Source organism: Coffea arabica, chromosome 10c, assembly GCF_036785885.1.
Source record: "Coffea arabica cultivar ET-39 chromosome 10c, Coffea Arabica ET-39 HiFi, whole genome shotgun sequence".
Lineage (NCBI taxonomy): Eukaryota > Viridiplantae > Streptophyta > Magnoliopsida > Gentianales > Rubiaceae > Coffea > Coffea arabica.
The window spans coordinates 29,323,044-29,349,875 of record NC_092329.1 but is presented as its reverse complement, the minus strand read 5'-3'; the positions used below and the strand labels follow the sequence as shown (position 1 = coordinate 29,349,875).

The 26,832-nt window shown below is 39.6% G+C and overlaps 1 pseudogene; it reads left to right on the top strand.

Annotated features, from left to right (window-relative positions):
• The first annotated feature begins 3,949 nt into the window (after positions 1-3,949).
• The window catches only part of LOC113714041 (uncharacterized), a 30,621-nt pseudogene continuing 7,738 nt past the window's right edge, over positions 3,950-26,832 (top strand).

The following is a 26,832-nucleotide window of genomic DNA, read 5'->3' as shown; positions in this document are numbered from 1 at the left end:
TAGCCATCATGGCTTCATTATTTCTTCAAATCAGTCCCAACATCTCGTACAAAAATAATCTCATTCCCAAAAGCCGTTCACTAGGCTTAATGGCATTCAAGTACAAAATTTAGCTAGGAAATGACCGGATATGAAAGTCAAGCTCTAAACTATTCAAATAAATACAATAAGACTCGATTATAAGTCATAAACCAATTCTACATACTACCAAAATAGGGTTCCCTAAGCATACACAAACAATAGAGGAAACCAGAAAATTCGGAAATGCAATTAGCTTTGGCCCTGAAAAAAAAATAGTTTTTATCCTCATTTTGCGGTAATGGCACCAATTTCACTACGATTATCGGATGAGGGTACAAGACCAACCATCTCGAAGATAAAAGTCAGGGCTACAAGATCACAGAAGGTCACTCAACCCAGTTTTGAGTGCAAATAGGTCAAAAATGCAAGATACTACATCAAAAACGTAAAACAGATTCACCAAAACGCATTCTAGCGGAAACATCATAACTCAGGCTCTCCAAGTCCAAATCTAGAAATTCCAAAACCAGCTGAAAGCTAAGAAACAGGGATCAATTTCATCAGAAGGCCTAAACAACCAATTCGGAAGCAATTCCAGCCAAAACAACCAATTACAGGTGCAATTCTTACATTGGGTAAAACCAGAACAGCAATAGTAATTTCGACTTATCTCATTCTACACTACTCTGATTGACCTGAAATTTTGTAGGAACCTCTAAAATGTCATTCCCTACAACGTTCATGTTTTAAGCCAAGGCCAATTCAGCCTCTATATAGGACCTAAAAATTCGGGCAGAATGCTCCCTCAAGAACCCTAGTTTTTCTGAAATTTCTTCCAAACCAGAAATTGGTTGCAATTAATCACTTTTTCCACCTCCTAGAGTCATTATAGACCATTTCCAATCATCATAGATAGCCACACAATCATGCTTATATTAAAACAGAAAAATCCCCAAAAATAATAAAACTTCATCACTTCAACCACAAATCAAGAAATAACCCATAAACTTGCATCTTATACTACCACTAAGCATCATTTAAGCATCAATTAAAGGAGGAGGGTGGTTCTTCACAACTTACCTTAAAAACAAGAGAGAGAGAGCTATTGATCACCTTAACTTTCCAAATAACTTCACACAACAACTCACAAACACTACTTGAAGAGGTTTTATGGAAGGAATTCAAGATTAAACGGTTAGTTTGTGAGATTGGGCAAGATTGGAGCAAGAAACTTGGAAGCTTTTCTTTCTTTTCTTGTAGGAAGAGGTTCAGCCAAAAGGAAAAGAAGAATGAGGGATTTTTGGTGAATTTTAAGATATTTAAGTCAATTGGTAAGACCATGAATAGTGGTCTTAAGGTTGGACCACTCAAATGGTGACACTTGTCACCTTTTAATAAATGCTCACCAACCTTGTCTCTCTTATATCAATCCACTTAACACCCTCTACTTATCTCTTAACACCCGGTAAATTAATTCCGAACTTTTCGTACTAGTGGGTCCCACGTCCGGTATACACTCTTCATTTCTCAAAATCTATTCGATATTAGAAAAATCATCTAAAAACTATATTTACTCATAAAAATTATCTAGAAAATTTTCCGGATACAGAAAGTGCAGAAAACAAACCATTGAAGATAAGAAAACCTAGAAATATAATAAAACCTAGAAAATGGAAAAATTACGGGTTCTCACAGCTGGACTGTGGGACTGGTTGGAAAGCTAAGTGACTACTTGTAGGGATGAAATTCAAAGCCTAGGTTTAGAGATCTATTTGGGGAAATGTGTTAGAGATTTTAGCCTTGAAAATGAGAATGAGATCATTTAATTATTTCTTAAGCGATGTTTGAGCGTGTTAGTGACTTTAAGTTTCTGACCTGGAAAATTGTGGTTGTTTTGCAGGGATGGAGACTGGAAATAGGGGACCGGCTACTAATGGTAATGGTTATGCAAATGGCCACGTGGGACCCCTTAGACCTATTTACTACCGAACTCGTGGTAGGGGAGCTCATGTACGTTACTCACCTTGATGCGGACGAGACCCATGGTGTTCAAGTAGACCCTGTAAAGTTGCCCCAAGGGCTAGTGACACGAGCACGATCCAAGAGATTCAAGGAGTCGCTTCAAACCCTGGTTTATGCCATCCAAGCCCAAGAGAAACCGCCCATTGAAGGGATTGAGTTTGAAGATCCTGGCGAGACTACTAAAGTATTGCCAAGTGAAGGATGTGCGCTGGCCGAATTTCTTGTGTAATTTTCCAAGCTTTATTAGGGTTTAGTCAAGGCTATAAATAGCCTTAAGTCATGTTTTACATGCAGTTTTTGCGATATTATTAATAAACCTTCAGAATTTCGTCTTGCATTAAGGCAAATTCCTTTAGCTTGTGAAAGCTAAGTTGAACATCCTAACGTGGCTCCTAGGTTGTTTATTGACTTATCAATCAAGCGATCACACTTGATTGTGGCGTCCTCCACCGTTGAATTCGTTCTTGAGTGGTCCAAGTTGGATTCAACTCCGTCAATTCGCAACGTGTACTCTAAGATCCAATCTTTGCTTCCGCGTCTCACATCATCTGGTAATCAGAGCAAGGTTAGAGGTACCACGTATATCCCTTTTAATTGTTTTTGAGTCTGTTTTAGTCTTCTTAATTCATAGTCCAAGTGTTGGGATTTTGTGTTACATCGTTGTTGTTTCCTTGTCAAGTCCGAAACTGTTTTCTTGTTTGTCTTCGTTGTTGCGTTGTTGTTAGTTGCTGTCCATGTTTTCCCTGTCCAGATTTGTCTTCGTGCATCGTGATTTGGTATTGCTGGTACGTGTCTTGTCCAGCAAGTAAAGCGGGAAAAAAAAAGCCTGTCTGGCGTACCTTGTTGCTTCCTTGGGTCATTGCTGGAATTTATTTCTTGGTGGCTGCCGAACCTGTTTTGCGTTTGTCCCTTGAATATTGTGTGTTCGTGTTTTGTGCAATCTGTCCAGAAAATTTCAGTCATTAGTTGCCCCTAGTTTCTGTCCAGATTGTGGTATAATTGTTGTGGAGTGTTGTGTCGTTTGGGTTGCCAAAACTGCCCAGCAAAAGTCAAAAAAAAAAAAAAGGGTGTCGCATACCTTGTTCTTGAAACATATTTCTGGAAGTTGTCTTCTTGGGTGGTTGTCGAATCTATTTGCCTTGGCAAGCCTTGATTGGAGATCTGACTTTTGGGACTGGAATTCCATGATTGAAAGAATCTTTGAGCCAGAAAAAAAAACAAAAAAAAAAAAGAAAGAGGAAAGAAAGATATTGGCTCTAGTTTCCTAATTGTGCACCAAGTCCCACCTTGACTCCAACTCATCTTAATTTCGTTGGGATTGATAGCAGCCAAGAAAATCAACAAACCAAATTAGCCCACAATTTTGATCCGCCCTCATCAGCCCACAATTTTGATCCGGTTGAGCACCACTTGGTGAGCCGATTGGGTTGCAATTTGAGGGGTGACCTCTACCTCAAACCAGCACCAAACTACCTCCAAACACTGACCAACGGACCACGAACCAGCAGCTCACAAAATTCCAGAAATTTGGGTCACGAGTAGAGTTTTCTAGGATTTTCAATATTTCAGCTTTGAGTTCATTTGTTTTGCTTTCTCTTCCGAGTCTTAGTTATTGTTAGTCCTATTCTGAGTTTTAGATTGTGTCTAGATCCTCATTCACCTCCATTCATAGCTACCTTCTTGTGTTACTTGTTGATTAGCCAAGAACGTACCTTCCGGTGACGCCTAGGTTGTTCAACCCGAGCAACTAGCAAGCCAAGGAATTGTTGGTGAGATTCTTAGAGAGTGATACACTTGAGTGAAACACGAGTGTGAGTGACCTCTACATTGTAAAAAAAAAAAAAAAAAAGAAATAGAAGAGAAGAAGTCGTTTTGTTTTTGTTTTCTTTTACAGGTGTACCTAAGCATGTCTAGTGGAGTTGGTGACCAAGCAATGGACCTTCAACTACACCTAGATGCCATTATGGGGGAGTTCAAGCAATTGCTTAAAACCTCCATTGAACCATTGCATGACCGGATTGACCAGTTGGAAAACTCGAGGAATCTACATAGCTCGAGTAAAGGCAAGGAATCGGTGTACTCCAATGATGAAGAGGATCAGGGAAGGTACCAAACTGATCACCGTGCACAAAGGCGAGGAGACGACACCATTAAGGGGGTCAAACTCAAAATTCCTTCCTTGCAAGGCAAGTCCGATCCCGAAGCCTACTTGGAATGGGAACGGAAAATCGAATTGGTCTATGAGTGTCACACCTACTCGGAGGAACAAAAAGTAAAACTTGCAGCCGTGGAGTTCACTGACTACGCCTCCATTTGGTGGGACCAATTACGACTAAGCCGAAGAAGAAATCGTGAAAGGGCCGTGGAGACTTGGGATGAGATGAGGAGTCTCATGCGGAAAAGGTTCGTGCCGAGCTACTATAGCCGTGACTTACACCGACGGTTACAATCTCTCACCCAAGGTTCCTTGTCAGTCGAGGATTATTATAAAGAGATGGAGATGGCCATTATGAAGGCAGACTTGCGTGAGGATGGAGAAGCCACTATGGCTCGATTTTTGCATGGTTTGAGGCCCGAGATTGCCGAAGTAGTGGAATTCCAACACTACCTCGACATGAATGAAATGTTAGAGAAGGCGGTTACAGTTGAACGACGCCTCAAGAGGAGGGGAAGTACACGGTCTAGCACCACGTACCAAGCTAGAAATTGGCGTACCCCTCAACCAAAGAGGGAGGAGAAGGCCACAGCTCCGTCTCAACCACCAAGGCCGAATGCCTTTCCACTCAAGGCAACGGCCAAACCTGAATTTAAGGCTAATAATGGAGCTTCTAAGCCGCGTGGCCGAGACACTAAGTGCTTTAAGTGTCAAGGCTATGGTCATATCGCATCTCAATGTGCCAACCAAAGGGCTATGCTACTATTGCCAAATGGCGAGATTGTGTCCGATGAAGAGGAGGAATACGAAGGGATGCCACCTCTAGAGGGTGAAGGGGATGATTCAAGTGAGGAGGTACCCACACATGAGGAGATTGGATGCTTGGTGGTTCGAAAGGTCCTCACCACCCGCGCGAAGGAAGAGGAAATAGAGGTACAACGGGATAACCTTTTCTACACGAGATGTCATATCAAGGATAAGGTTTGTAGTGTTGTTATTGATAGTGGGAGTTGTGCCAATGTAGCTAGCCTACTCATGGTAGAGAAGCTAGGGCTCCCAGTCATCAGACATCCTAGACCTTATCGCCTTCAATGGTTGAACAATGAAGGGGAGGTCCGTGTATTTCGACAAGTGAAAGTGCCATTTCGAATTGGCAAGTATGAAAATGAAGTCACTTGCGACGTAGTGCCAATGCAAGCAAGCCATCTCATTTTTGGGCGACCTTGGCAATACGACCGAGATGTGGAGTTCAAAGGGAAAGCCAACAAATACGTCTTTACTCATTGTAATCGAAAAGTGACTCTTGTACCCCTCACACCAAAGCAAGTGTATGAAGATCAAATGAAACTCCAAAGGGAGTATGAGCTAGAACTTGAGAAAAAAAAAGCAAGAAAAAAGTGAGGAGAAAAAAATTGAGAGTATGGCCGAACCCGTAGGGAAGAAAAAGGCTACAAGTGAGTCGGCCATGAGAGGAGAAAGTAAGGGGAAACTAAGCTTGCTAGCAAAAGCCAAAGATGTAAAGCGAGCTTTGTCTTCTAACCAACTCTTACTTGTACTTGTGTGCAAAGAAGAGTTGGTCATCTCATCCATACCTACTGACTCTTTACCTCCTTGTATCTTTGTCTCTTTTACAAGAATTTGAGGACATTTTTCCTGAGGATGTGCCCGATGGACTACCACCCTTAAGGGGAATCGAGCACCAGATTGACCTCATTCCTGGAGCTCCATTACCTAACAAACCGGCCTATCGCATGGGCCCTGAGGAAACTAAGGAGTTGCAAAGGCAAGTAGAGGAGTTACTAAGGAAAGGTTGGGCTCGCGAAAGTCTAAGTCCGTGTGCTGTACCTGTGATTCTCGTGCCTAAGAAGGATGGAACTCGGAGAATGTGTACTGACTGTAGAGCAGTCAGCACGATCACGGTAAAGTATCGTCACCCTATTCCTAGGTTAGATGATATGTTAGATGAACTGCATGGTGCCATTATCTTTACTAAAATTGATCTGAAAAGTGGTTACCACCAAATAAGAATGAAAGAAGGTGATGAGTGGAAAACTGCTTTCAAAACTAAACATGGTCTATACGAGTGGCTAGTGATGCCTTTTGGCTTAACTAATGCCCCTAGTACTTTCATGCGTCTGATGAACCATGTTTTGAGACCTTTTCTTGGGAAATTTGTAGTGGTTTACTTTGACGATATCTTGATCTATAGCAGGAGCTTAGAGGAGCACCTTGAGCACCTCAAAGCTGTTTTTGATGTCCTTTGAAAGGAAAGGCTATACGCCAACCTTAAGAAGTGCACATTTTGCACTGACCGTGTTGTGTTTCTAGGATATGTGGTAAGTGCGCAGGGCATTCATGTGGATGCAGAAAAGGTCAAGGCCATCCAAGAGTGGCCAACACCTACCTCTGTAAGTGAAGTGCGCAGCTTCCATGGCCTAGCAAGCTTCTACCGCCGCTTCGTGAAGGATTTTAGCACCATTGCTGCACCTCTTACCACGGTCATGAAAAAGCACGAGAAGTTCTTTTGGGGGGAAGCACAAGATAAGGCCTTGCAATTATTAAAACACAAACTCACACATGCACCACTTCTTGCACTACCTAACTTTGATCTTACTTTTGAAGTGGAATGTGATGCATCAGGTGTTGGAGTAGGAGCCGTACTAATGCAAGGTGGCAAGCCAATCGCCTATTTCAGTGAAAAGCTAAGTGGCGCGGCTCTCAACTACTCTACATATGACAAGGAGTTGCTCGCCCTTGTACGTGCCTTAGAGACCTGGCAACACTACCTCCGCGCTAGGGAATTTGTCATCCAAACTGACCATCAGTCCCTCAAGCACCTTAAAGGACAACAAAAATTAAGCAAAAGGCATGCCCGATGGGTAGCCTTCATCGAGTCATTCCCATACGTCATCAAGTACAAGACAGGTAAGTCTAATGTAGTGGCTGACGCTTTATCTCGTAGACACATCTTGCTCACTGCTTTAGATGCAAAACTCCTAGGGTTTGAGCTTATGAAAGACTTGTATACAAGTGACCCTGACTTTTCAAATGCCTATGGGAATTGTGGGAGGGCTAACTTTGAAAAATTCTATGTGCATGATGGTTTCTTATTCTATCTTACTAAGTTATGCATTCCCCAAGGTTCTATTCGTGACTTACTTGTCCATGAGTCACACAGTGGTGGACTAATGGAACACTTTGGTGTCACCAAGACTTTAGCTATGTTGCAGGATCACTTCTCCTGGCCACGCATGCGCCGGGATGTGGAGAGGATTGTTGAACGGTGTGGTGTGTGCCACAAAGCTAAGTCTCGGGTCAATCCAAACGGTTTGTATACCCCTTTACCTATACCTCACCAACCTTGGGTTGACATTTCCATGGATTTCGTACTTGGTTTACCTCGATCTAAACGTGGTCATGATTCCATATTTGTTGTGGTAAACAGGTTTTCCAAAATGGCTCACTTTATTGCATGTCATAAAACGGATGATGCTTTGCACATTGCTGACTTATTCTTTAAAGAAGTTGTTCATTTGCATGGCATACCTAGGACTATCGTGTCTGATAGAGATGTCAAGTTTTTGAGCTATTTCTGGAAATCTCTATGGGGTAGGTTGGGAACCAAACTGTTGTTCTCTACTTCTAGTCATCCTCAAACGGATAGACAAACTGAGGTAGTGAATAGGACATTATCCACGCTCCTACGTGCAATTATAAAGAAAAATCTCAAGTCATGGGAGGAGTGTCTACCTCATGTAGAGTTTGCATACAATAGGGTTGTGCATAGTGCTACACAATTCTCACCTTTTGAGATTGTGTATGGTTTTAACCCCTTAACCCCCTTGGATTTGTTGCCATTACCTTCTTCTGAGCATGTAAACCTAGATGGCAAGAAGAAGGCTGAGTTCGTTAGGACATTGCACGACAAGGTTCGTGCCAACATCGAGAGGAGGACGGCCCAATATGTACAACAAGCAAACAAGCACAGGCGCCAGCTTGTCTTTGAACCTGGCGATTGGGTCTGGTTACACTTGCGCAAGGAGAGATTCCCAAAGCAACGACACAGCAAGCTATCACCAAGAGGAGATGGGCCTTTTCAAGTCCTTGAGCGCATCAACGACAATGCCTACCGCTTAGATTTGCCTGGTGAGTATAATGTTAGTGCTACATTCAATGTCGCTGATTTAAGTCCGTTTCTTGCAGGGGACGAGCACGATCTGAGGGCAAATCCTTTTCAAGAGGAGGGGAATGATGCGGACGAGGCCCATGGTGTTCAAGTAGACCCTGTAAAGGTGCCCCAAGGGCCAGTGACACGAGCACGATCCAAGAGATTCAAGGAGTCGCTTCAAACCCTGGTTTATGCCATCCAAGCCCAAGAGAAACCGCCCATTGAAGGGATTGAGTTTGAAGATCCTGGCGAGACTACTAAAGTATTGCCAAGTGAAGGATGTGCGCTGGCCGAATTTTCCAAGCTTTATTAGGGTTTAGTCAAGGCTATAAATAGCCTTAAGTCATGTTTTACATGCAGTTTTTGCGATATTATTAATAAACCTTCAGAATTTCGTCTTGCATTAAGGCAAATTCCTTTAGCTTGTGAAAGCTAAGTTGAACATCCTAGCGTGGCTCCTAGGTTGTTTATTGACTTATCAATCAAGCGATCACACTTGATTGTGGCGTCCTCCACCGTTGAATTCGTTCTTGAGTGGTCCAAGTTGGATTCAACTCCGTCAATTCGCAACGTGTACTCTAAGATCCAATCTTTGCTTCCGCGTCTCACATCACACCTGCTTCGAGGATTCCCCGTTGTCCCTGTAGGACGACGTACGCCTATCCGAATGATCCCGTACTTGCTCTTAATGATGAGTGACGCCAGTTGGTGGATACCAGCCAATCTCTACTTCAGGAGATTGAGGAGTTGAGCCATATAGTAAACGCTTAGGGTGAGCGGATAGCAAATTTAGATGGGACTATTGTGAATGAGGTGGCTAGGATTGAGATCGCACGTGACGAGATTCGGAGGGTTAGAGTTTGACTCACTAGGATAGTCGAGAAGATCCGGGATCAGGCTTCCGGGATTCAAACTGACACCTCCATGCTGATTGATGAGGTGATGGATACTGTACAGAGTCCACTCCCTGAGGGCGCTGAGGAGGATCCGGAGGAGGACCCTAAGGAGAAGGTTCCACCTGATAGCCCTACCGTGGAATAGACCTAGAGTGACAGACTTTTGACTTTTGTGGTTAGAAATAGCTGGGGTGATGCTAGTGCCAAGGCCATTGTATTTTTGTTTGACTATGTGGCATACTTTTGAGGCACTTGATTTTACTTTGATCGTATGTGACTAAAAGTATTTTTATGGCATCTGTGTGCTATATTTTTTGTATGAATTTCAAAGTGTTAATGTATGTAAATTATTGTTATTTCCAATGTTTTCATTGTCGCGCCCCATTTTTTGATAAATAAATAAATGGTTTAAAAAATGTATTTTTTGATTCATTTATTTATTTATCAAAAAATGGGGCGCGACAGTTGGCGACTCCACTGGGGACTTTCGAGAGTCCGAGCAAATTTGATTTAATCAACCTTTTTCTTCTTTTAACCTTTTCATATATCACATTTGGGTGTTTTAGGGTTGCATTTTTCCTTTTTAGGATTTTGCATTTCGCGCGTATTAATTACTCCCTCACTCACGCATGTATGATTGGTTGATTGGATGTATGTTTACTTGTTTATCTCGCGCTTGCATTGCATTTGGGGGGGGGGTGTGTGTCACCTTTAGAGCCTCGCATGGTTCTCAACCCCTTCCCTCAAAATAGGGAACACTTCATACGTGCACGTTTATTTATTGTTATCCCATTTTATTTTATTTTTCGTGGGCGCTATCCCACACCGCCTTGTAGGATTAGGATTGATTGCCTTGGGTAGGCGGATGGTGTGCACTGCGCCCATAGCGCTACCTAAGGGATCACTCGAACCACCGATCGAAGGCCTTGGAAGTGATGACCCTTTGCCTTTAGGTCTGAAGGCTTGGGAGCCGAAGCCTTATCGAGTCTAGTTGCATTAGTAAGCCCTAGCCTCATGCATCCATGTTAGAATTTTCCTAAGTTAGAGTCAACCTCACCCTCTTTTAAGCACATTAGGCACGGGGGAAGAGGTTCTACCCCTGTTACTTGTTTTTATTGTATTTTTTTTTCTTAATTGCTCCCAATATGTTATGTGTACTATCAATTGCACTAACCATTCTTTTGTTTTCTTGGCTTGCATTCATGTGCCTTAGCAATAAGAGGCCTCTTTGGCACTCTTTTAGTGACCTACCCATTAGATAACTCACATGTTTAAATTTCAGTCATTACACTTAATTTTCAATAAATACATTTTAGACCTTTTTCCCCCCCGATGCATTATTCATGTCCTTTAGGCCATATTTGTCACATATTTACATCGTTTTAATAAATGGCATCACGCATAAACCATAGAAAGGGAATGCCACATAGGGAATCCCGTGTTTAGGAATAAGCCACCTTGTGTCTCGGATACTTAATCCAGTGAGACTTGCACGTTTACATTTTGTACCATCCAAAGGGGTAGTGCACAAGGTAAGGTAGGATCCGATCATTTGCATAAAGCGATCTTTGGAATATGAGCATCTAATAATCACTTTTTGGCCATTTTATCAAAAATTGGTAAAAATCCCTTGCATAAAGGACATTAATTTGAAGAAATTCACAAATGATTCCTCCTGTTGAGACGATGAATAAATTGAGGACAAATAGTGATTTTAGAAGGCTCATAGACTAATTTTCTAAAACCACCAATGGCCGGCCGATTCAACCAATCCATTTTGCCAATTCATTCAATAAATCATCAATTTGACTAATTTACCCTTTTTGGGTGATTTGGTCGATTTTTGAATAAATCATCAATTTCAATCAATTCATTTGACTAATTTACCCTTTTTGGGTGATTCGGTCGATTTTTGAATAAATCATCAATTCATTTGACCAATTTACCCTTTTTAGGGTCATCCGGTCGATTTTTGAATTAATTTTCATTCCATTTGGCCAATTCACTCATTTTAGGGCAATCTAGTCAATTTTTGAATAAATCACCAATTTCATTCAATTCATTTGATTAGTTAGGGCAATTTTGTCGATTTTCGATAGATCATCAATTTCGTCTGATTCATTTGCCAAATTTACCCTTTTAGGGCGATCTGGTCAACTTTGAATAAATTCTCGATTTCATTCAATTCGTTTGACCAAGTTCCTTTTTTAGGATGATCCGGTCAATTTTGAGTAAGTTATTAAATTCCATTCAATTCATTTGACTAGTTTCCCTTTTTAGGGTAATCTGGTCGATTTTAAATAAATGACCAATTTCATTCAACCCATTTGACCAATCAGGGTTTCAATGTCAATTTCAAATTGGAAAACTTAGTCGATTTTTGAGAAAACCATCCATTGCATCCAGCCATTTGATCAGTCGGAGTTTTGACCCGTGCTTCACTGAAAAATTTGGTCAACGAACTCCAATCTCTTCGATAGGGAGTTCGTCAAGATCAAACCCGTGCGTTTTGCAAATCAAAGGTAATCAATCTATTCGGACGTTGTCCTCATTTTGACAAATCTCTCGTCACTCCAATTGACCAAATTCTTTCAAAATTATTTTTCACTCAATGAGTTGATCAGATCCGTCAGGTATGGTATGGTGCCTACTCTAGCGGAGTGCATTTTCATGCTAGGCCTACCCTTGGCATAAAAGGGTTCCCCCATAGGACATGCATACCGATTTTATATTCTTGTTTACTAACTCGGGGCATTTTTCTTTTGTTTGCCCCCTCCCCTGCATTCATAAAAAAGGTTTCAATAAGATGAAAATATTTCCCTATATTGGATAACAATTTTTGATCCGATAAAGTTTGGAAAGTATTATTTGATTCTTGGGCAGATCCAACAATGGAAACCTGAAAGATCCATCTGAAAGCTCTAGACTAAGAGTTTCTAAGAGATTTCATAATTATTTTTAAGGAAAATTTTGTATATTTGACTTGTTAATATATTTTTGTGTCAAAAGAAAAGGAGACAAAAAGTGTATATGTGGAGCTCTTTACAAGTTTCTCTCTTCTCATTTGTATCATAATTGAATGAGAATTTTTGTTTCAAACTTTTTCAGCAATAAAATTTTTGGACAATCATTGTTTTGTGTATATTTATGTACATTTCATTCTTTATTCTTATTCATTGGAGATTTCATGATGAATTTTGAGAAATAAGACCAAATTGAGATTTTTTCAACCTATAGTCTGAATTTCACAAGTGTATACTCATGTACACTAAGTTGGTGATCCGAGCTATACAATAAGAGTGCTCAGAAAAAAAAAAGGTGAATGGTCACTCCAAAGGCCTCATGAGATACATTTTCTCCTTCACTGTACAATTCATATTTTGCCCATTTCATTCAACCCCAAAATAAAATCAGTCACATTGATTGATAATTTGCAAATTGGGGCAATCTTTGCTTGAAAAGTGTCCACTGTGTCTAATTATATTCAATTCACATCTAAGTGAAAGCAAAAATGTACATTATACTTGTTTGTTTTGAAAATTTGGAATGATACTTTGAGCATTCGTTTCTCTACCTATACACATTTTATCATTTGCTCTCCCATTTGAGCCTTTGAAAGAATAATTTCGTTTCAAATAAAAGCCCTAATGATCACTACCCTATATTGGAAAATTTTCAAATATCAAAAGGGGAATGGATTTTCAATGACCATTTCGTTACTTTGGTTGTCATGAGGTGTAAGAATGATACTTTGGCCGTCGTTTCTACAACCTAAACACTAATCATCCCTTGCATCCTCATTTGAGCTAAAATTGGTGGTTCTTTTCGAGTGCACATATGATCGCACCCCACATTGGGGAAGGAGATTGGGAAATTTTGAAAAGGAAAAAGAAAAGGGGAAAGGGAACCGCGAATTGGGGAAATTTGATTCTACCTGGGTTTCAATTTTGAAAAGAAAAGAAAAGAGTAAAAAGGACAAGTTCTGTCCGGCGGATCACTTATGTTTCATAGATATGAATGAGCAAGAGTCTTCCTCAGTCAATTAATTCAGATACATGCAAGAAATTTCGCATTAATGAAAGTTTCCTCTCAGAATAATTGTAAGGAATGGAATAAAAGTCAGGTCCTCTTCTTTTCCAATCAAACATTCTATCCCTAGTTATCCCTTTTGAGCCATCAGAATAAATTATTTCGTTTGGCAACCCCTGAGAATCGCAAACCCCACACTGGGGGCAAGTTTGAGTTGAAAAGGAAAATTTCAAGAAGTGAAAAGTGAAAAGCCACAAAATCAAAAAACAAAAGAAGAAATGAGAACCTCAGTTCACAAATAAACTGGGGCAAATTTTGAAAATTTCAAAGAATGGCAAAAGGCCGAAAAATCAGAAAAAAAAAAAAGAAAGAAAATGAAAGAGAAAAAGCCTCAATTTAGCATAAACTGGGGCAAATTCTGATTTAACCCTAAAATAGGGTTGGCATAACAATGTGATCTCAGAATTTTTAAACCACTTTTGAAATCCACTTTCAAGCCTTAACTTTTCTAAACACCCCACCAGACCCCATTACAAAAGCCGAAAGTCCTGACTTCTGTTCTTTGCAATGGCCCTGTCAAGAAAATTTCTGATGCTGGAAAATTTTAGCTGTATTTCTGAATTGCTTGAGTATGAGGTTGACGCTACTCACCATGTGAAAACCCATCAGCTCGAGGGGAAAGAAAAGAAGCGAAAGAAAAGCAAGCAAAGAAAATGCAGAAAAATTCGACACTGAAGTCCCTGGGGAATGATGAGAAAATCCAAACAAAGTTTGAAATCTTTTGAGTTCAAAATAGGGGGCAATTTTGGGAAAAAAGCGATCTTCAGTGCAATGTCCTTAAAATCTTATTTCTTTAACTATCGTTTTCAAGCTACATTACAAGCTAACAAAGTCCATCGTTGACTTATTCCTTCATGGCAATCCAAAGTGAGGATTATGCTCGTAAGAAATCCATCAATTATTTGTGATCATAGGGGTATAACCAGTTTTCGCATGTTTAGCTATCGTTTCTACCCATTTTGTTGCAAGCCTATAAAGCTTATACGTTGACTAAGTTTTCTTAAGAAATAAGGGTGACAAACTCTTTGCTTTCACTAAGATGTGGTATTGAAGGGATTACATACAATTTGGGCACAAAAAAAAATAAAATCCTGACCTCTCATTTTCCTTAGCCACCTCAAAATCAGAAATAAAGTCATTTGATTGATCTTGAAGATAAGCCAACTAGAAATGGTGACCCATTACCCAAAACACAGATGCTAAAAGTGAGGAAGAAATCTTCTGTAATTTGGTATTATTGCAAGAAATTCATCATGAAATTTTCTTTTAGGAAACATAGTTCTTATAGTGTTCAAATAAATGGAAAGTCATCCAAACAAGTTTTTGCAATTAAATGGCCCATACTGGGGCAAATTTTTGTTATGAGAATTCGTGTGAATAAGCCCACAACAGGGGCAAATATTTTTGTAGTCCAATTGAGGATTTCGTTCAAGAATCAAAATAATGCATTTTTCAAATCAATCACGCTGTTTCTTTTCACAAAAATTTGAGTACATGTCATATTTTGGTAAGCCCCTATGCAGGTATTCATAGTTGAAATCGACGAAAGAGCATCTGGTGATGTGCAAGGCCGATGCCGAAGAAAGAGAAGAAAGAAGGGAAAAGGGCCCTACACTGGGGGCAGATTATTTTGAAAAGATTCTCTCAAAAATTCAGAAAAATTCAAAAGTCAAAAAATCAAAAATCAAGTTCAAATTCTTGTTTTTTGGAAAATCAAATTTAATTTCTAGCTTTTGACAAATCAAGTTCAATTTCTTGACCAATATTGGCAGGACCGGGTCTAATCCCGCTGACCAATGAATGGCAGGATCGGGTCTAATCCCGCTGACCAAGTGAATGGCAGGACCGGGTTCTATCCCGCCAACCTCGTCAGGACCGGGTTCTATCCCGCTGACCAAATGAAAGGCAGGCTCGGGTTTAATCCCACTGACCAATTCATCATACATTTTTGGAAAGATTCTCTCAAAAAATCAAAAAAATAAAAAAAAATCAAAAAATCAAATCAAATTCATCACGACAGGCTCGGGTTCGATCCCACTGTCTGATTGTCAAGACATTTCATTTTCACAGCCACTAGTCGTGGGTTAGTCCCACTAGTGCGCATTTTCATTTTACTCAACCACTAGCCGTGGGTCAGTCCCACTAGTGCGCATTTTCATTTTACTCAACCACTAGCCGTGGGTCTATCCCATTTACGTTTCTGTTCGGGTCTATCCCGTGGGTCTATCCCATTTAAATTTCTGTTCAGGTCTATTCCGTGGGTCTATCCCATTTACGTTTCTATCCGGGTCTATCCCGTGGGTCTACCCCATTTACATTTCTGTCTGGGTCTATCCCATTTACATTTCTGTCTGGGTCTATCCCATTTACGTTTCTGTCTGGGTCTATCCCATTTAAATTTCTGTCCGGGTCTATCCCGTGAGTCTATCCCATTTAAATTTCTGTTCGGGTCTATCCCGTGGGTCTATCCCATTTACGTTTCTGTCCGGGTCTATCCCGTGGGTCTATCCCATTTACAGTTTTGCCTGGGTCTATCCCATTTACGTTTCTGTCCGGGTCTATCCCGTGAGTCTATCCCATTTAAATTTTTTTCCGGGTCTATCCCGTGGGTCTATCCCATTTACGTTTCTGCTCGGGTCTATCCCATTTAAATTTTTGTCCGGGTCTATCCCGTGGGTCTATCCCATTTAAGTTTCTGTTTGGGTCTATCTCATTTAAATTTTTGTCCGAGTCTATCCCGTGGGTCTATCCCATTTAAATTTCTGTCCGGGTCTATCCCGTGGGTCTATCCCATTTTACATTTCTGTTCGGGTCTATCCCGTGGGTCTATCCCATTTAAATTTCTGTCTGGGTCTATCCCATTTAAATTTCTGTCCGGGCCTATCCGTGGGTCTATCCCATTTAATTTTCTTGTTCGGGTCTATCCCGTTTACATTTCTGTTCGGGTCTATCCCGTGGGTCTATCCCATTTTACATTTTTGTTCGAGTCTATCCCGTGGGTCTATCCCATTTAAATCTATCCCGTGGGTCTATCCCATTTACATTTCTGTTCGGGTCAGTCCCGTTTTAAATTCCTGTTCGGGTCAGTCTCGTTTTAAATTCTTGTTCGGGTCAGTCCCGTTTTAAATTTCTGTTCGGGTCAGTCCCGTGTTAATTTCATGTTTGGGTCAGTCCCATTTTAGAATTCCAGTTCGTTGAGATCCTTTTGCAGCCGAATGACACAGGTAGGTATTTGGTGTCTATTTCTTTGTCTTAAGTTTTTCCAAAACTCAGACAAAGAGGGGCAAACTGTAGACACCAAATTTTTGGTTTCGAATTTTGCTTGTTTAATTAGTTTAATTTTAGATTTGTTGTTTCAATTTTAGATTTATCTTAGGGGTTTCCTGTTTCATGTCTCTTATTTTAATTAGTTTACGGACATTTATTTCATTTATGGATTCAAAAAGAAAAAATCATGAAAAAAGAAGGGAAAAAGAAAAAAAAATAGAAATTTTGTTTTATTTGGCTTTATTTATCTATTTTAGTCATTTCTACTTAATTTATCTTTTATTTTTTTTTTGGTTCATTTAGAAAAAAAGAAAAAAGATGGAAAATTGAAAAATGGAAAAAATGGAAAAAAAGAAGAAAAAAGGAAAATCTTAGTTTTTTTTATTATTTATTTTTATTTTTATTTTTTATCTTTCGGTTGCTAATTTTGTACATTTTATTTAAATTTAAGTTTGTTTGAATTATTATTATTTTTATTGTTATTTAATTAATCTTAAAAAAAAAAAAGGAAACGCGGCATGCAAGCTGCGTAAAAACGCAGCTTGCAAACAAAGGCTCGGGGGCCCCTTAGGCTGCAAATATAGGAGAAAGGACTGAGTTTTAGGGTTGGGGGCTCCCATATAAATAGCAAAAAGAAAGGCAGCCGCAAGAAGGAAGAGGGAGGATACAGAGAGTGAGATAGAAGTTAACGGTTGAAAACGGAGGAAGAAAAGAGAGAGAGCTAAGGGAGGGAGTTGGACGCCTGTAGAAAGAAAAAGGTTACGGAGGTTTTGAGGGGGCGGCAGTAGAAAACCAGAAAAAGCTACAGAGAGTTTGAAGGAGAGCTAAAGGGGATAACGGCAGAGAGTAAGAAATAACAGAGCAGAGGGAAAAGGAAAAGGACGACTGAGAGGAGGACTTCGGCTAAGGAAAAGCATAGAACCAGGAGACGACGGCGGAGGAAAGCCAGAAAAGCTGGTTGCCGGGAAAGGAGGAGAACCAAGACCTCATCTTTTGATCGCATCAAGCCTCAGCCGACAAAAAGAAACCCAAAGGTAACAGCTTTCCACTTTGGAGTGTGTTTATGAGTTGTTGAACTATACTAGAATGCAGAAAGTCTCGGTTTTTATACTTGCTTTCGTCCCCATGTGAGTCCTGTTTGTGAATCTGATTGGGATAGGATTTGTGTTTAGCTGTGGGGATGTGTGATGAATCTATGAAACTTTTGTTCAATGTCCATGGCCGATTCTGTTGAGTTTGAATGAACCAATCCTGAAAAACGACAGCTTTTTGGATAGCTTCGTTCGATTTTTGGTTGTTTATGCGTGGGAATGTTTCTTGCTGTTTATTTTTCCCTGCTATTTTTGTACCTTGTCCATTGTTTTGTTGGAGCCTTAGAATGTTCAGAATAGGGGTTAGATGATGTTTATACTGCCTTGCATTATTGCCGAAGTCCAAAGCATGAAGGCTGCTGAACATTTTTCCAAATTTTTGCATGTCTTGTACCTCTATTGTCACATTGAAACACAAGGGTTGGGTAGCTAAAAGCTGGAGAGGATGAGTGGTCACATTGCCACTTTGATCCACGGTTGGGTTGTTTGAAGCCACTAGTTACACCTAGATGGAAATGGTTGCATTCACAACGTAGAACTCATTCGAAATTGTTTTCATATCTTTGTTGTTCCCTGTTGTCCGTTTGATATGCAATGATTCTATTTCCTACCTTTGGTGTTGTATTAATCAAGTGTTTTGAAGTTTAATGGGATGGGTAAATGATTAATACAATGTTTCGGCTTTTAATCTGCACAAGCTGGAATCTGCAAAATTAGCAGCAAGACAAAAAGCTGTCGTGCTTTCTGTGCTGTTTTCTTCCCTTTGCCGTGGCTGTTTATCGATCCTTACACTTGAGTGGCATGCTAATTTGCACGTTTGGGGTTCACAATACTTGAACTATTGATCAAACACTTTGCTAAAAATGCATGAATCTGGTTGGCCGAAAGTTTCTTGAAGTCGCGGCAATGTTGCAAATTAGAAAATGCAGAAATGTTTTTGATATTGGCAACTTGTTTCTGGTTTGTTTGGGTCAGTAATTAGCATGAATGCACGCATCAATCCAAGTATACAGTACATCCTGGAAGTAGTAAAATGTACCAAGACTTAAGTAGACTGTATTGGTGGGATAAGATGAAAAAGGAAATTACTCAGTTTGTCCAAAAATGTTTGGTGTGCCAACAAGTGAAAGCTGAACATCAAAAACCCTCAGGTCTTTTGCAACCTCTTGAAATTCTTGAGTGGAAATGGGAGTATATTACTATGGATTTTGTATTAGGATTACCTCGTACCCAGAAAGGTCATGATGCCGTTTGGGTAATAGTAGACAGGTTGACCAAATCTGCTCATTTCTTGCCTATAAATATGAAATACTCTTTGGAGAAACTGGCTCAATTATACATGGATGAAATTGTGAGACTGCATGGGATCCCTTTAAGCATTGTTTCTGATAGAGATCCACGGTTTGTATCTCGTTTCTGACAACAATTACAAGGAACCTTGGGGACAAAGCTGAACTTTAGTACTACCTATCATCCTCAAACTGAAGGGCAGTCGGAGAGAATCGTCCAAACACTTGAGGACATGTTGAGGACATGTATTTTGGATTTTGGTGGAAGTTGGGGTCAATACCTAGCTTTGGTCGAATTTGCATACAATAACAGCTATTATTCTTCCATACAAATGGCACCGCATTGTCGCGCCCCACTTTTTGAAATGGGTGTGAAAGTAGTGTGTGGTATATGTATGTGAATGTGTGCGAAAGTGAAAATAAAAGGCCGTGGGATCATGAAATGCGACGGTTTGGCCAATCAAAGGGTTTTAGATAGAAAACGGAGTCGCCACTTGGTATAGAGTTAGGGTGTACCAAGTCACCCAAAAAAGTGATTTTTGGAAAAAGAAGTAAACAAACCCTTTTTAAAGAATTTTTAGGTCTACGTATCCAAAGAAAGGGATCGGGGGTCACATTTGATAAGGGAGAAGGCAAAGGCAAAGCCTAAGGCACTCCCTTACCCTAGCCAAAGCTATTTGCGTGACTTAGCCCCACTGAAATAAGTGAGAGGAATTAAAGAACGGCAAGGAAAGCAAAGTAGACATGAAATTCTCACTTAGCACGTTGGATCACATAGGAGAGAGACAAAAAAAGGATAAAAGAAATTATACCTTCCCGTTTATGATGTTAGTAAAGTAAACACGACTTAACTTGGGCTAAAGTCACCAAAGAAAGGGATAACTTGGGCTAAAAACCATCAAAGTAAGGGATTAATGCACCACTTTAAAGATAAGTAGAATGAAAAGCAAAAAGGAAACTCGGAACACCTTAGAAACTTCAAAAGGGGTACTAACAAACCACCAAATTTTTCCCTAATTGCGACTCAAATGAAACCAAATAATGCATCATTTCCAAGAAAGCAAGATTATTGATCCAACGTCTAAAATAGAGAACTACCAAGGACCCAATTGCAAACATTAATCAATCAATCAAGGCCAATCGAAACATTTAAGAACTTCAGAGGTTCAAAAGCAAAGAACGGGTCGAGTAATCACAAATAATCACATAAATGTTAAAGCAGTTAAACAACTTAAACATCCATGTTTGCAAAATTGGGGCCTAATTGGAAGGAAAAAAAATTGAAGGGTCAATTTGATTGACTTTTCCAATTACTCGGGCCAAATTAGCATTATGGGAGACTTGAGAGGTTAAAGTGTAAATTTTCCTTTTGGTTTTCATGCATGCATACGTAGAAGGCTTTCTTTTCTGCACCAATTCAGCCGCACTTTTCTCTCTATTTTATCATGCAAGCAAATTCAACAAGAAACCAGAATTCTACCTATCCATCATCGACTAAACATGCGACTTCATAGCAGGATTTGAAACAGAGAATCAGAGCTGACCATCAGGAATGCAAACTAAAAAACAGAGATAGAAGGAAAAAGAAAAAGTGCCGCAAGTTTTCTGCAATACTTTGCTTTTATGCTTTCAGCAAACAAAATTCATACCACAGCTTTGAAACAATTCCAATCAAAAACATGGCTGAACACCTCTAAATAATACAATTGTTGGAAAAGTTTCATGCAATTTTTCATTCAAAGCTACGAAACAAGCTTCTGCAACTAAGCTTTCGACATCTGAAGTATTCTTTTGCAATTTCCAGCTAAGGTTAGCTACATTTATGGTGTTCATTAGATGTAATTTTCTCATCCAAAACACAGCCCACTTCTCAATCAAACAGCCAAGCTATGATCTCAAACATCTAAACCACGGGAATTTGACATTTAAGCAAGCAAATCTTTAGCAACAATTCTTCTACAACTCTCCTAGATTGGCTCTACCCAAGCACAAACCGAAAGGAAATGGAGTCCAAGCCAAATTATGCAACTGGTCAATCACGCATATTCAGGTAAACTCCAACAGATTCCATGCACTTATCGACTAGAAACCAACAAGAAATCACAATTCAACAGGAGCAATATCACAGGAAACAAAAGATTAAAGCTCAAAACTTTCCCCCTTATACATTTTTCCGGCTTTGCAAGCAAAAAGGGGACTAAGTGCTTGCATTTGCATACTCCTAACGTCAAAACTGCTAAACACAGCAGGTTTACTTACTGATGGTCAGCTTCTAAACACAACAGGCTTTCTTTTTTCATTCCAGTATTTAATACACAATGTAAGTCCCAAAGACAACCAAGAGGGGGGGTGAATTGGGTTGATTAAAATCCTAACCAAATTTATGCACTTTTTCTTTAATAAAAAATTTACCTTCTTTTCTAGTAATGATTAACCAAGTAGATTAGAAGACAGGAGCAATATTGATCAGAAAAATAAGTATAGAAAAGCAATGAGAATTTTATTAAACAGAAAAGTAAAATAGGGAATCAAACCAGGTGTCTACCAAGCTATCCTCAAACTTGAAGACCAAACACTAGGAAGAGCAACTTCTCTTTGATGAAAGAAGATCAACTAGATGTACAATGGAGGGAGCACTTCCTCCTCGCCCTAAGCCTCACTTAGTCAAGTTAGGAAGTTTTACAATCACTCAGAAAACCCTCAACAAAGCTACACTAAAGATCCTTTCAACCACAAAAGAAATGCTCAACAGAAATTCACACCACTTTAATACAAATCTGCTTTGGAGACTATTTTCTAGCTAAAATATCTCTTGAGAACTTGTAAACAAAGTGTGCAAAAGTTCCTACTTCGTTCAGACCAGTTTAATTTTAAAGGGAACCAGAAATGGGCTTCATCAATGCTTCCAACGGATAGAAGGCAGCTGAAGAGTCAACTAGCCGTTGGGGCTGTCGGACGTCCGACGATCGAATCATCGTCCGAACCAATCGTCCGATGATAGCCATGTTGAGGTTCGGACGTCCGATGAGTTTTTTGTCGTCCGACAGCACAGCGTCCGACCTTGGGCCGAGAGCTAGCAAGTTATCTTGGAATTTTTCGGACGTCCGATCTGGTTGATATGCGTCCGAGGTGTGCGTCCGATCCTTCCGGACGTCCGATGCTCCCATATGAGCGTCCGACAGAGCTTCCTTCCTGATGTTCTTCATCCTTTCGGACGTCCGACAGATTCCTTTCGGCCGTCCGACCTGATTGTCCTGTTTTTGCTTCACATTTTGGTTGTTTTGCTTTTGATGACATATTCGAACCTGATTCTTGGATAGACAAAAACTCTTGTTTTCGAAGAAGGTTAGATAAACATTTCAAAGTGCCAAGAATGACACACAAGACACACTTAAAAGACAGTATCTTTGATCGGAACAAAACAATTACTAAATTCATTTATATTATTTCAATCTTGTTTGCCACATCCAAAGCATCGTAGACTGGAGTCAATCAGACATATGCTTTCCTTGTTCCATCAGGCCTGATCAAAGTGTTCACTTTCTTGGTTTGTATAAACGAACTTTTGTGATCATCAAAACCAAGAATAACATTCTCCCCCTTTTTGATGATGACAAAACAAAAGTTTGAAATGAAATTTGATGATTGCAATGAAAACTCCCCCTTTCAAAATAGACAAGAACTCCCCCTGCCTTAGTGAATCATAAAAAGTTTGAAAACCTCCCCCTCACTAGACTGCCCAACCGAGTTTAGACAATTATCCAAAAACATGACAATTAAGCAACTCACAACCAACATATCACCAATTCAATCCATCAGCAAAATCCAAATTTAATTAAACCATCAATTAATTCAACATATCCAACATCATCAAATCCTCATCAAATCCAACATATCAATCAATTAGTATATCATTTCCATTCTCCCCCTTTTTGTCATCACAAAGGGCAACCAATTACATCAACACATCCACAAATACATTCATCAATGAAAACCAAAAAAAAATTCATTATATTCACACAATTAGAATAGACAAACAAACATCCATCAAGACAGTGCTTAAACATCCATCAAAACATAACTTAAACATTCATCAAAAACATACCAAAAGAAACTTAAAATATCCATTACATTACATATTCATTGTTGAATACCACAAACACATAAACGAGACAGACAACATGCAAATGTCCTAAATGATGAACTAAGTGGATTCAGGTGTCCTCCGAGAGAGCTGATATTGGTCAAGATCCTCCTCTTCAGTCTCTTCATCATCTTCAGCAGCCTCTTCAACTGGTGCCTTGCCTTTATCTAATGTAGAGGTGCCAAGAGGAGTCACAGGGGTTGAAGAACCAGGATCCGGAATTGATGAACTTGGATCAGTGGGGTGTGACTCTTTGTCATGGGAAACTTCCTCAACCACAGGTGGAGGAAAAAGAAAATTCTTTTTGTCAAGAAAGGCAGTTTGTTGCTCAGAAGACATGGTGAGCATTAGGCCATGTTCTAGAAGAAGAACATGCTGTTTGAGTTCATGAAGAAGCTCAATTACTTCATTACTTGAAGAGGAAGATGCTTTAGTGGCAGACTTCCTAGGGTGAATGGGAGTGAGTGAAATGGGTGAAGGATCATGTATAGTCTTAGACCTCTGTTCACTAGATGATGCCCCCTTATATGCCCACAGATTATCTTTAAAAACAAGATTTTTCCTTTCAAAATATGCTCTGGTAAAAGCATAAGAAGATGCTTCTTTGGGACAAACACCTAAAATTGAAACTTTGTAAAATTCAAAAATCTTTTGAAGAAACTTTCCATAGGATAGTTTTCTTCGAGAGTCAGTAGCATAGCGAAGTAAAAACTTGCACATGACAAAACCAAAATCAATCCGGATTTTTTCTCGAAAACAATAAAAGAGATACAACTCCATTTTGTTTGCATCAGTTCTGTGGCCATCAGTGGGCACAAGCAGGTTTGAAATGATAGAAAAGGCAATTAAATTCACAGGGGCCAGATCATTCAACTTAGCATCAGCAGGTGAGGAAAAACTTCTTTTGAAATAAGTTAACATTTTTGTCCCATCAAAATGATTTGCAGCAGTAGGGAGCTCTTCATAGGAAAAGAAATTAGCAACCTTATCTTTGCATAAACGTTCAATTGTAGTTTTTAAAATGGAATTCACAGTATCAGAATCAAAGATGAGGTCTACCCCATTTACCCTAGACATGATCTCAGTTTGGTCAGTTCCTTTCCTAAGGTTGGCAAAAAATTGATGCAGCATATCAGGATAGTAGACATTGGGCATGGAAATGAGATGTGACCATTTCTGGAAAGCAAATAGATTCAGAATGGATTCTAAACCTATGGAGCGAAATTCAGAGGGGTTTACAGTTCTTTGAGGGATGACACCCTTCTGGGATATCCAGGCGTATCTGTCTTTCGCAGCATCATCAAAGAATGGAGGGAGAGGGACTGATTTAGGAGGCGGTTGAGAAGAGGTCCCCTGTCCAGATTCTGGTTGAGAAGTGGGTTGTGGAGTAGGTCGTGATATCTGACCCTTGATAGCTCCCCTTTTGAAGCGCTTGGATGTCCGTTTGACAGTAGGAAGATCCTCATCCTCATCCCTGAGTGGATACTTGCGTCCGGCAGTAACTTTTCCTCCCCTTAGATTCACCATTTTTCTAAATGTGTGGAATGGAGGATGCAAATGATGCACACAGCAGTAGGGAAGTGAATCGCACAGAAATTTTGGGACAAAAACACCTTGAACGAGATTTGACAGAGCGGTTATGCAAGAGTAGGGTTGTGAGGAAAATTTGGGGATTTGCGAAATGTTATTCAGTTTGGTGAAATGATCAGGAGAAATGAAACGCAAACGATGGGAAAATGTTTTGGTTGAGTCAATTTGGGAATGGTAGCCACAAAATGGTACGAATTTGAGAGTGAGGGAAGAGAGAGTTTTCGTCCGAGAGGAAATAGGATGGGAAGAGTCTGAAGCAAATGCGGAAGAAAGTTGTTTTAAAAAATGAGCCGTTGCACTGTCGGACGGCCGAACGAAGTTGTGCGTCCGACAGTTGCGTCCGAACAGACGCAATCTGGAGAATGGCTGAAGAACATCATCGGACGTCCGTTCATCTTCTTTCGGACGTCCGAAGACCCAAAGAAAATTAAGATGATTTTTTGATTATTCCTAATTTTGATCTTAGATGAATGAACTGTTCTAATGGCAAAGCTTTCGTAAAAATATCAGCAAATTGATCTTTAGAACAAACATAATTTACACATATTTCACCTTTTTGAACAAGATCACGAATAAAGTGATGCTTTATATCTATGTGCTTTGTCCTAGAATGATGAATAGGATTTTTGGTCAAATTGATAGCACTAGTATTATCACAGAATACAGGCATGCAGTCATACAACAATCCAAAATCATTCAAAGTGTGCTTCATCCATAGAAGTTGAGCACAACATGCACTAGCGGCAATATATTCCGCCTCGGTGGTAGACAAAGAGATTGCACATTGTTTCTTGCTAAACCAAGAGACTAAACAATTTCCAAGAAAATGACAAGTTCCACTCGTACTCTTTCTATCCACATGACAACCTCCAAAATCAGCATCCGAATAACCATATAGAGCAAACTCATTAGATCTAGCATACCAAAGACCATAGTCTAATGTACCTTTCAAATACCTAAAAATTCTTTTTACAGCATTCAAATGTGATTCTTTTGGACAAGATTGAAATCTAGCACACAAGCAAACAGCAAACATAATATCAGGTCTACTTGCGGTTAAATAAAGTAGGCTTTCCGATCATACCTCTATAATGCTTTTCATCCACATGATTACCTTCTTCATCTTTGTCAAGCTTTGTAGAAGTGCACATTGGAGTTCCAACTTGTTTTGAGTCCTCCATGCCAAACCTTTTCAGCAATTCCTTGGTATATTTTGCTTGATTTATAAAAATTCCCTCAAGAGCTTGATGTATTTGAAGTCCAAGGAAGAAATTTAATTCTCCCATCATACTCATTTCAAATTCACTTTGCATAGTGGTGGAAAACTCCTTACATAGATACTCATTAGTAGCACCAAAAATAATATCATCAACATATATTTGCACAATAAGAAGGTCATTCAACACATGCTTAGTAAACAGTGTGGTGTCCACAATACCTCTTTTGAAACCTTTTTCAATCAAGAACCCACTTAATCTTTCATACCAAGCTCTTGGAGCCTGCTTTAAACCATATAAAGCTTTAGAAAGTTTAAACACATGACTTGGAAATTTTGTATTTTCAAAACCGGGGGGTTGATTCACATACACTTCTTGATCAATAAAACCATTTAAAAAGGCACTTTTAACATCCATTTGAAACAATTTGAAACCTTTGAAGCAAGCAAAAGCAAGAAGCATTCTAATAGATTCTAATCTTGCTACGGGAGCAAATGTTTCATCAAAATCAATGCCTTCTTCTTGTGCATATCCTTTAGCAACTAATCTGGCTTTATTTCTTACTACAACACCTTTATCATCCAACTTATTTCTAAAAATCCACTTTGTGCCAATGATAGGTTGATTTTGAGGTCTATCAACAAGTGTCCAAACTTCATTTCTCTCAAATTGATTAAGTTCCTCTTGCATTGCCAAAATCCAGTTTTCATCCTTTAAAGCATCATTGACATTTTTGGGTTCATAAAGAGAAACTAAAGCAAAATTGTCAATCAATTTTCTAGATGAGGAACGAGTGTTTACCTTCTCGGATGGATCACCAATTATAAGCTCTTTTGGATGATTTTGGTTGAATTTCCAAGCCTTGGGAAGATCTTTGAGTGGA